The sequence below is a fragment of the Danio rerio genome, chromosome 24 (genome assembly GCF_052040795.2).
Source record: "Danio rerio strain M-AB ecotype USA chromosome 24, GRCz13ab, whole genome shotgun sequence".
In the NCBI taxonomy this organism is placed as follows: Eukaryota; Metazoa; Chordata; class Actinopteri; order Cypriniformes; family Danionidae; genus Danio; species Danio rerio.
The window spans coordinates 4,379,427-4,392,500 of record NC_141044.1 but is presented as its reverse complement, the minus strand read 5'-3'; positions in this window follow the sequence as shown (position 1 = coordinate 4,392,500).

Here is a 13,074-nt window from a genome sequence, read left to right as displayed (position 1 = left end):
AATACATACATGCATAAATACATAAAATACATTTAAAATCTAAAATAAGTAAAGGAATATTTCTTGTCAATTTTCCACAATTCATGAATCACTTGGCAATACCAGAAGCTATGTTTGGTCAAAAAAAAAAAAAAAACTATACCTTCAATAAAAATGTTATGTTTTTCCATCTTTATTTTTCTCAGGATGTAACTGATGTGTGAATTGTAACAGAATACAGGGGTGTGTTTTTCTAAGCCTGTTTTCATGAGCTAACATGTCCTCATATAGCCTGTGTAAAATGCTGCCAAACTAGCGTGTAGTAAATTCCTGCTTGTCATATGTTGATTTACAGGTACAATTTTTGCTTTCAGCCAAATTTCACTCACTCTGCAAAAGTTTTGAGCTGCTCTTGACACTCAGAGCCTCCGTTCGCCGCTTCAGTCTCTTGCCAGCTAATCTTAGATTACTCCTTTGCAAATTTACCCTGAATCCACCTCGGCCTGGGTGATTTATGGTTGTTATTAGCCATTTTATCCTATGTGTGCTAAAGCTCAGTGCTTGCAAAAGCTGTTAATTGCTTAATTCTGGAGATAAGACGGCGGGCATGACTTGCGTCGCCAATCGTGCAGTAGTGAAGATGTCTTTTAATGTCTTACTACGTGCGGAAAAGTTGGTGTACCACATCGTTTACAGTATGCTATGTAAATCCTCAAATCATCCTTGCTGAAAATAAAACAGCATATGCTGGTAAGGTATATTATGGTATTCGTCTTTCTGAAGAGTTGTTAAACCGAGGTCCTGACTCTCCTTGGTCAATAAAAATCCCAGGATGTCAATCAAAAAAGAGTAGGGGTTTAACTCCAGCATCCTGGCCAAATTTACCCACTGGCCTATGTCTAGCCTATGTAAAGTGCTTTGAGTTTCCTGAAAAGCGCTATATACATGTGAGGATTTATTATTATTTTTATTATTTTTATTATTAATATTATTATTATTATTATTATTATTTATAATTATTATTTTTATTTATTTTTATTTTTATTTTTTTGACGCTGCTGGTTTCAATGTTGGTTTTGCTGGTCTCGATGCTGGTCAGGACCAGCCCTGACACCAGCAGGACCAGTATTGAGACCAACACTGAAACCAGCAAAATCAGCATTGAGACCAGCAAAACTAGCAAGACCAGCATACCAGCATCAAAACATCCCTTACCAGCATATGCTGTTTTTTCAGCAGGGATGCAGTTTGTCTTATTTTCACAAATCAACACAAGCAGAGATTACAATAAGCTATTTCACATAATTGATCTTCAGTTATAATCAAATTTTGTTCATAGAAATCAATCAATCAATCAATCAAGCCTTTATTTGTCACTACACTTTCGTATAGCGAAATTGGACCCCCCAGACCATACACAAAACATCACACTTTTCAGGGGAGACAGATCATAGGAGGTAGCATTTAGAAACGAAGAAAGATACATTTGGACAGTTAGTAATAAGGTTAAAAAAAAAAAGGTTAGTAATAAACATTTATACACAAGTATTTACGTGTAAAAGCGTCTGTTTTGTGAGAAGAGCTTCTCATTTGATATGTGAACGACCTGTACAGCTTTACTTTGACATTTCCACGGCGATAATGACGTCGACTGAAACGTTCTGTCGTATCAAAAGAGTATCATTGGTACCCTTTTAGCAGTGGAAACACAAGCCTGATAAAGGTGACCCGTACTGACCCATACTGTACCACTCCAGTGGAAACGTGCCATTAGTAACCTATAGAAACTCTCTTGCAACCACCCAGAATACCTTACCAACAATATACTATAGCAACTCCCTTACAACCATCCAACAGTCGCTGAAAACCTCCCTGAACACTCTAGTACTTGTTTAAAGATGCCTGAAAAATCTCCAGAACACCTCAGCAACTACTTAGTAACTCCCTGGCAAACAGAAACAACTCCTTTGCAACATGGTGATGAGTTTTCAATAAGTTTTGAGTCATAAAAAATTATAATAATAATCTATTGTGTAAGTGTGGCGTCTTTTCAAGTCTGTCCTGATACATTGTTTCTTCAGTGCTGAAAGCTATCAGTGCTCTTATTGTCTCTTTTTTAAATCCTTTGTCTTTTCCTATTAACAGTCAGTTGAAAGGCTGGGACAAACACGGATGAAGATTTATAACATCTCTCTTCCCCCTTCCCCCACATCATGAATTAAAGAACTGCATAGTGTTCCATGATGTGACTGGAGGATGGGTGATAGTAAATTAAACACAATGTTCCAGACAATATTCCTGAGAGCAAGAGAGAGAAGCGGAGAGAGAGAGAGTCTTCTTTGAGCCCCAGTGATGAAAGCAAATAAATAAACTGATAAATAATAAAGAGCTGTTGAGGACGTCTCACCTTGGCCATGACATGACTTTAACCCATCTTGCCTTGTATCCAGCAACCGCCAGACACACCAGACATGGGTGTCTACAGACTCTGTTTGTAAAACACTATATAATCACTGTAATATTATATTCTGTGTGCCTATAAATTGTCTGTGATTTTAACATGTTTTTTTAAGTATAGAGTTGTAAAACTCTAAACAAAATCTTAGTTTTAGTTAAACTTAAACAACTGCCATGATATACTTCATCCCTTAAATATTATATTATATTATATTATATTATATTATATTATATTATATTATATTATATTATATTATATTATATTATATTATATTATATTATATTATATTATATTATATTATTTTGCATATTATATTATATTATATTACATATTATATTATATTATATTATATTATATTATATTATATTATATTATATTATATTATATTATATGATATTATATTATATTATAATATATTATATTATATTGTATTGTATTGTATTACATTATATTATATTACATTACATTACATTAAATTATATTATATTATATTATATTATATTATATTAAATTATATTATATTATATTACTATACATTCAATTACATTACATTACAATACATTACATTAGATTACATTACATTACATTACATTATATTATATTATATTATATTATATTATATTACATTATATTATATTATATTATTATATTATATTATATTATATTATATTATATTATATTATATTATATTCACTAAAAACTTAATGGAAATCATCTAGTGGCCTGTTATACTGTCAAAAGGCGTACCAAACCATACTATACCACTTTTTTGGCACCCTTTCGAAAGGGTCCTAAACACGAGAAAAAGTACCAAAAGGTCGAGCTACACGCGCAGCTGAACGCTGATTGATTACAGAGACACGTCAAGAGCTTGTGTGGAGCTAGCCAGAATGAAAACAAAGGAACAGTCATGTTTTAAAAACACAACCGAGACATTACACCGTAAAACTATATGCATATAATAACGAGCCATGGATGACCCAAGCTCAAACAAACCGTGTTGTTGTCTTAATGTACAGACACAAAGCCAAGAAGAACAAAATCTGTCTTGTCCTGTTGTTGTTTTACGAGGCTGCCTAAAAGTGTGAGTGTTTTTTTTTTTTTTTTGCTTTCTTCAGGCAGCTCGCGATCACATCTGTATTGAAATAACGAACTACTTATCTTTACCTTTTGAATTATAATGAACTCGGAATGACAGAATGACTCTCTAACAGAGGCTACATGTGCTGGTGAAGATTACAGACACAGATGAGAGGTTTGCACTGACTGTGGACTATATTTCATGCTGTTTTTAAACCCAAATAAGGACTAAATATATGCTATGTGCAGTTTTTCTGTAATTGATAACATATCTTAGACTGTAAGGGTCTGTATGTGTTCATATATGTTGCATTTATATATTTATTTTATATAATTACAGACGTTACAGTAGGCTTTTTCAGTCATTGATCGGCAGTTATAATCAAATCATGTTCATAGAAAGGCTAGTAATGAACATTTATACACAAGTATTTATGTGTGTAAAGCATCTGTTTTGTGAGAAGAGCTTCCCATATGATATGTGAACGACCTTTACAGCTCTACTAGACATTTATTCCAGCAGAATGACATCGACTAAAACTTTCTGTCATACACAATGCCCACCAAAAGGGTACCCTTGGTAGTGGAAACCCAAGCCTGATATAGGTCACCTGTATCTACCCGTACCGTACTGTACCAGTCATCTTGTCATCTCACCTGATGTGACAACCATGTAACAGGGCACAACAACCTTAAAATTAATAATAATACATATATATATATATATATATATATATATATATATATATATATATATATATATATATATATATATATATATATATATATGTTGTTATTTACTCCTAAAAACAGGGAAAAGTATGAAAGAGAGTGTTTCTGAATTAGCAGGTCTTTGTTAAGCTCACTGTAGATCAACATCAAGGTCTTTATAAGTTCAGTTTGCATGTGTGTGTACACAGATATTTAGCACTTTCTAGATATTTAGTCACTCTGGTGTGTACGTGGTAATTTCTCCCAGAAAAAGGGAGAAAAAGGCAAGTTAGTTTTATTGGATTTTACCAAGGTTATGTTTCATTCATGCCATGCGCCCACATGCTTAATGGACATTACTATATATCCTAAGCCTAAAGGAGACATAAGTGAGGCAGTTGAACAATCTTTGCCCTGTGATTTATACGGATATGGCAGGGAAATGGCAGTCTGGGATAACATGCCCGATTATAAATGACAGAACGACAGGAACTACCATCTGCCATCTCTCCACCCATTAGCCTGAAAAATGCAATGGGCCCGAGAATTTGAAGTCCAGCACATACATGTGTTTTTTTTAACAGAATACATTAGCGCATGGTGTGACAAAATGCGTCAGATCTGTACTTTAATTGCATCTTGCACAGTTGGGTGGTCAGGACACATTTCTCTGTCCACTTGGGTTTCCTTTAAATCATCTGAGTGCAAATGAAGGACCCTTTAATGCCAGAAATGGAGGTGGCTTAAGGACTTTGCTGCTGCCAAAACTGTAACAGGAGATTCTAGTAGCAGTGTAAGCATTGCAGCGCTGAAATGTTTCGTGCTGTTTTAGCTTGGACTCCAGCCCTGCACTAAAACAGCATTGATCAAAGTGTGCTAGCATGGTGGCCAAAACAGCTGAGAGGCACTTTCATGATATTTAAAGGAACAGGTCATGCCAAAATTGATCATTTATTCACTCTCAAGTGGCTCTTTATCAATTTCTGCCATCAATGAAAGACAAAAGAAGATGTGAGATGTGAATGTCTGAACAAGTGGATGCATGGATGGATATGTAATAATGGGCTTGTTGACAGGGTTGTCTAATGGCATTATTTTGACTTGAAATTGTTATGTTATATTGGGGGGAAAAACGCTAGTAAGATTTGACAGCTGTAGTAGAAAGATGTGATAGCTTAAGTAATAGTCTACCAAAAATTTCCTTGCAAATTGCAAATGTGGATCTTATTCTTTCATTTCAGAACAGGGGGAAAGTATAAATAAACAAATATTCTCTTTGAACTGTAGTTCCTAGAAAGAGCTATGTTAGTCTGGAAGGCTTAAAATACAGCATACACGTCTTATTTACCCCAATTAATTCATCATTTATTGGCTACTACTGTATATTAGGCACATCTAGGTAAAGGTCAAAAATTGTCATGGGCAGCAACAGTTCCCAGGTACGCTGTGGCATTTAACAATTCTCAACTGGCACTAGAGAACTCAAAATGTGCCAAGAAAATCTCCACCACTTCATTACACCACCAGCAGTAGCTTGAAATTTTGATACAAGACAGGATGGATCCATGCTTTCATGAGCTGCATCTGAAATTGCATATTTGCCTACAATATAGCATGTGAAAAACAGTATGTGAAGTGTTTGTTTGAATTCATAGTATAAAAAAAAACATATAGCATTAATTATATAGCTTGTTTTGAACTGAGATAATGTGTCTGAGCCTCAGACATTATCAGAAGGCTATTCCAGAGTTTAAGTGCCATATATGAGAAGGCTCAACCTCCTTTAGTGGACTTTGCTATTCTGGGTACTACTAGAAGCCCTAAGTTTTGAAATCTTTTAAGAGCCGGTTGGATAGTAGTGAGAAAGAAAGTTGGTTAGATAAACAGGAGCTAAATTATTTAAAGATTTATAGGTAAGAAGCAATATTTTATAATCAAAAACAAACAAAAAAAACAGTAGGCAAGAAGTACTCGGACGAGCTGCAACTTCTTACAATGTTCTGTATTGCACATCCAATGGATGTTATGCTATTCCTTGATGCTACATAAGAGAATTCATGAATAGGAAGTGAATAAATATAGTACCTGTAACTAACTGTAATTAATTGTAGTACCTACACAAGCAGTAGGTGGTTTCGGTAGTTTCTTATTGCTAAATTCGCATCCTACCATCCAAATCTTAAAACCAAAATTCAACCTTTTTCCATTCTTCTATATTTCAGATTTGCAAAAAATATTTTATTGTTGCAATTACATATACTGTAAGGATGTCTATATGAGGAACTGTGGAATCATGCATATTAATTTACAAATCTATTACTCTCATTTAAACGTGTATTTTAATATATATATATATACGTAACTATTAACAGTGCACATATGGTTCCCTACAGAGTACAAACATTTATTGGTACTTAAAGATTTATTTCAACTGTTTTTAAGTAAACCCAAATCTGTCCAAACCCTTGATATAGTTTAAGACCATGGTTAATCCTAGTAGATCAAGAGTTTCTGACCAGCCAGATTGGTACCAACAAATACACAATGTTCATCGTCACTGAAACCACCTTACTTCTCCATTTAGATGATGCCTATCCTGAGCTGCTTCTGTATGTGTGTATATTTGCGTTGGAAAGCAGTTACCTAATCAAGTTTTCTCCAAATGTCTATTATTAGGTTAACATTTAAAGGGATAACTCACCCAAAATTTTAAATGTATTCACTATTTACTCACCCTCAAACCTTTATGAGTTTCTTTCTACTGTTGAACACAAAAGAAGATATATTGAAGATAACTGAAAGCAATCAACATCCATAGTAGGAAAAACAAATAGCACTGAAATCGATGTTTAGATGTTTAAAACTTTCTTTAAAAAAAAAATTGTTCTATTCAAATAAACTAATTAAGCTTTGGAACAAGCAAAGTGTGAGTAAATGAGAGAATTTTCATGTAAACGGTGAACTGTCATGCTAATGTACCATCGTTGATAAATGCATGTATAGTAGCTTAACATGGTTTTAGCCAATTATCCATATTGAACAAGATAGAGCTGCAGCTCTTGTTGCCTTCTCACGCTCTGTCTGCACAAATAATGGAGTGTAACGGATAATGGAATATATCTTGGTGTAATTCCAACCGTGCTAGCGGTACTGTAGTCAGTGTGCCAAGCTAAACAGCACTCCCCAGACGAGACTTAACAATTGTGATTTTTCAAAACGCTTACATAACACGCATGCAGTAGGAATACGGGTGGTGCATCCGAGGTTCATTGAGTGAGGTGGGATGGTTTTGCTGACTTTGCGTGCTCTTATCAAAGCTCCCATTAATGTTTCGCAGCAAGATGAGTGAGTTAATGCATCAGTAACTACAAAAGTGGAATCTACAGTATGGAGATGACAGATACTTATGTTCAGCAAGCTGGAGTCCTTTGTGTAAATTTGAAAGAATGACACCTGATTGCGGATACTACTGCTCTGATTTCATCAGGAAACAATCATGAAAACACGGTGGAAGATAGATAAAATTACATGATAATTCCTGTTTAGCAAAATGACTAAAGCAAGCACATCAGACAACAAAAGTTCTGCGCTAAATGTTAGATAGATAGATAGATAGATAGATAGATAGATAGATAGATAGATAGATAGATAGATAGATAGATAGATAGATAGATAGATAGATAGATAGATAGATAGATAGATAGATAGATAGATAGATAGATAGATAGATGATAGATAGATAGATATAGAAACAGTTTATAGATAGATAGATAGATAGATAGATAGATAGATAGATAGATAGATAGATAGATAGATAGATAGATGATAGATAGATAGATAGATAGATAGATAGATAGATAGATAGATAGATAGATAGATAGATAGATAGATAGATAGATAGATAGAGTCTCTCAAGTCTCTCTAACAGTTAAGACTCTCAAGTAAAATAAGTACAGATAAATAAAAGAGTTGACAAAATAAAATCTAAATATTCCAGATTTGACTTGAAATGAAAGCACAACACTCCTCCGTATATTTCACTGAAAGGTTAAGTTTGTATTCTGCTCACAAGGTTCATTGTGGGCAAAACAGGTCACATGTTTGCAAAGAACGAGCTCTTTGTTGAGGTCTAACTTCATAAGTCATAATATATGGATATTCTTTTTGGTCGGTTTCCACTGATTAAAGGTCCGTTAATGATGGCGAAATGGCCGAGGATAACATTTGAAGAGATGCTCTTTGAAAGCTGACCCTGAGACATGCTCTCTGCTTTCATCTCTCCCTCCCCTCGTACCCCATTTCTCTGACTCTTCTCTCTTGGCTAAAGTAATGACAGCACTCCCAACAATACAAGCAGAGCTTTTTAAGTGGACCCGACTCTCTGTGATCCATATACATTGTCTTTCTGTCAAGTGAGAGAGGAGAATAGCTGGTGATTCGTGACAATTTTAAAGACTTCCCAGCCAGAGGCCTCTTTAAGGGGAACCAACGCTGCATTTTTGACGGCTCTCAAGCGGCTGAATGTATCTGAGATGAATTGTGCGATTTGCATGAATATTTCTGCTTTATTGCCAGGGAGATGTATGAGAGGTAATTGCATTATGAGTCCATGGGAAAAAGAATTGATAGTGAGCGATAGCATACCGTAACCTCCATACATGCATGCATATTGAGGCAGCGCTGAATAGCGGCAATCAAAATAGAAACTCGCTCCGAGAGACGATTTAAAAGCATATTGAAGCGTTACATAAATTTTTATGCGTCGTAGACAAGCCAGGCAGGCATGTCTTGAGTCCATCGTCTGGCTGAAATCCAGCGGTCATATCAGTGCTCGTTAAATCTTTCTAAAAGGGCTTCAATCAAAAGAAATGCATATTTATCTGATTTATTTATTTCTTTTTTAACTGGAGGGCCGCTCATGTGAAGGATAACTCGCTTGTGCAATTACATGGGAAAAGTTAACCCGACGCGTCTTGCGCATCACAATGAGATCTCATTCACCTAAAGGACCTAAGGGAAACACTCCCATTTTGGTGGATTGAAGTGCCTCTGTTTTTTTTTCCAGCCAATTGATAGAGAACTTGCAGCCACAGAACAGAATACAAACCGTCTTTCCATCCTACCCACCATAATGACTATGAAAGAAGCTCAAAGCACCGTGGTTTGAACTTCACGAATTGAATCTGCCTCCATCTGACAACGCTTCAGAGGGAAAATGAGCCACTTTTGGGTTTAACGGAAAGGTGGTGCACTTGCTAGTTATCTGAAAGATCGATACAGCCAATCCCGCTCGGTGAAAGACTGACTTGTAATGAGAGAACTCGACTGCCTCCGACTATAATATATGCCGTCAATAAGATGCAAGCAGATCGAGCCGCAGCCAAACCATGTTAAATAATGAGCAGGGACTGTGTCTTCCTGACCCATATACTGTTTACCTCATTCTGTCTGCCTAGTTTATTCTCCGTCCGTGATTCCCATCCTTGTTGATAAAGGGCCAAGTTGCCTAATCCACTTTCGGAGGCCGAAGCACATTATGCTGTCCCGTTTATCAAATCCAAACTCGATTTTTGCAAAGGTTAATGGGCAAGCTTGCGGGGAAAAAATAGTGCAAAGGCAAATGTTTTAAGTGGAGCCCTTTTGCGATTCCAAACAAGGGATAACATTTGCAGTCTGTATATTTCGGATGCGTCGGAATGACCTTTATAAGAATCTGGCCTGATTAAACAGGTGAGGATAGTCAGGCTTTGAGGAAAGCCAACTTTTCCGCAGTCATTACCGTAAAATAAAATAGAGTGAACTTAGTTACTGCAGCAAGCGGCAAAACAAACAGTTGTCCCATAACCTTTTCTTCAGAAGGTCACGCAGCAGAGGAATAGGAAAATGTAGTCATTTTTTTTATTGAGGTGATCTCAAGTGCTCTACTCCTTTGATGATGTTGTTAGTTAAGTAAAGTTATCCTGTTTTTGAGGATCACATGGAGGGAACTGTGACAGCGTTTTCCAGGGATTGTTGACACTCTTCATTGTTAACCATGAACGATTCCTGAAAGGTCCAAAGAGTGTTATTCAAGCCCAAGCTTCACACTTATGCATTTGGAGATAGACATTCTTGATGACATAAGGGCTTAACCCATGTTTCAGGATATCCAGGTGATGTAATATTTTCCAGTACACTGCATTCCTATCACATTACTCTCATTTGAACCCCCAGTCATACTACTTTACTTTAAAATGTCTATTAATGCTGTACTTGTATGGTACTTTGCAGTCAAACTTTATTCTACAATGTGGCAATCGTGAAGATTTAATCCATGGCATAACAGTTTTTACATATTATCAATTCCAACCCAGGTTCATTCTGAAAATGTAGCCCTATATACATTTCTGGAGAGTGCCAAATACATCCCAGGAGCTATGTTTTGCAGTTTTTGTTTTAGAGAATCCACCAAAGGCCGCTGTGTACGCTTTTTGAGATCCAAAATTTTGAGCCATTCGCGCCTGCTCTTCTCGTGTAAATCCACCAGAGGCTGCTGTTAACTGACTGACTGACCAACCGACGAATAACCCTCCCACCCTCTACTTTCTCTAAACCCAACCGAAAGTGTTTTAAAAAGCACCAATTGACCAGCGCCCACCCACTTCCATAAACCCAACTGACAGTGTTTTGAAAAGCAATCCACAAAAAAGAAAAGCCTCTTGATTTTTATCACATTTTCAGATTTTACTATGTTTTCACCCTGTTATTTAATTGTTTATTTCATTTTTTTGGCTTTTGTTTTTGTCTTAACTGGGAATAGCATCATACCACCCATTAGCGCTCATTTTAAAAGACGCAATGCAGCCATACATACTGCTGACTATATAATTTGCAATCTCCAGAAATGTATATAGGGCTAAGTTTTCAGAATGAGCCTATGTTGATAGATTCTGAAATTTGCAAAGAAGTGAAACAACTTTGCATTTTTATCCAAATATTTCCACTTTCTCTGTTTATTTTAACTTCTCATCTGGCTCGGCACAAACAAGGCAGATGGGAGAATGTCTTAGAATGTTTGAAATTTGACTTGGAAATTACATATTTCATTTCAAAAGGTGTTATTAAATTCATATTTATTAGGCTGTTTGTTTGATTTTATTGATAGTCAGAGTTTTAGGGTACATTTATTATATTTATAAAGCATTATATAATCTTTGGTAATGTTTATTTAATCGTTTACTAATACATTCTCAAAATTAAAAGTTGGTTCTGTTCATAAATGAGCAGTTGTATGTATTTTTTAACATTAAAAAGAGATAAGGGTGGCACAATGGCTCAGTGGTTAGTACTGTCACCTCACAGCAAGAAATTTGCTGGTTCGATTCCCAGCTGGGCCAGCTGGCATCTCTGTGTGGAGTGTGCATGTTCTCCCCGTGTTGGCATGGGTTTCCTCCGGGTTATCGGGTTTTCCCCACAATCCAAACACACGCTCTAGGTAAATTGAGTAAATTAAATTGGCCCTATTGTATAAGTGTGTATGAATGTTTTCCAGTACTGGGTTTCAGCTGGAAGGGCATCCACTGTTTTAAACATATGCTGCATAATTTGGCGGTTCATACCGCTGTGGCAACCCCTGATGAATGAAAGGACTAAGCCGAAGGAAAATGAATGAATGAATGAATGATATTGGCTTTAGTGTATAAGTGTGAATGTGAAAGTGTATGGCTGTTTTCCAGTACTGGTTTCAGGTTGGAAGGACATCCGCTGTTGGCGGTTCATTCAACAGTCAAACTAATCATTTGTTCAATACAGAGGAAAAAAAAGGCTCTTAAAGAGTTGTCAAGTCCCCTTTGATGGAATCTTGACACAATGCCTTAAATTCGAGAAATCTAGGGTTAGTGTTTGCCTTAGGGTTGTTACCTTAATGTTCTTTACACTTACTGAGTAGTACATACGGTACATGTAAATTACTTTTGAAGCATTTGTAAAACAGTAGTCAACAAAGTTTATTTTAACAATTCTATGTTTTTTTTTTTTGTAATAAGTGAACCGCATCAGCTTTAAGAAAACACCTTCTTCCAATCCAGCATAACGAGAAATTAAAAGCTACGGTGGACACGATGCTTCCAGGTTGAAAATGTTAAGCTGTATTTAATACCTGCAGGTTGACCCGTTCTCAGGTCCCACTGTATTAAAAAGAGATTCTGGAGCCACTGGCAGATTTTGTTCTTGCACATAATATATTCAGCGAGAGTGCCGCTATTTTTCTGCTCCGTGTTACAAGCGATGTCCCCCTGCCCGCTTCATTTGTATTGAATAATGTCATGCTGTCGCAACCACTGAAATATCGGCCACACAAAAACTCATACGAGACTCATTTAATTTGCAAGCCCATGTTTGCACACACTCTATTATCAGCGGGCCACACCGCACTGCAGTTTTGTGGTCATCTCATGTCATTTAATCATGAAAAGGTCTATCTCACACACACACAGAAACACAGAAACAAAAAAAGAAAACGAGTGCTTTGATTGATTGAAGAGGAAAAGACAACGAACACTTGAATTTGAAGAGTCATTTTGGCTTTGACAGGGATGATAAACCAAGTATGAAACTGGGGGGATATGCACTGTGCTGAAAGTACTGTGACAACCGAAAGACCAAAGCAATTATATGATGGAAATGCTCTCATTTGTAAACTTCACTAGTTTTTACACAAAAATGTTTAATGTTATTTTAACTGCCCTGATGTTATAATGAATGAACAAATGAATGAACAAATGAATGAATGAATGAATGAATGAATGAATGAATGAATGAATGAATATCATGATTATTACTATTGTAGTTGTCTTTGCACTTTTTTT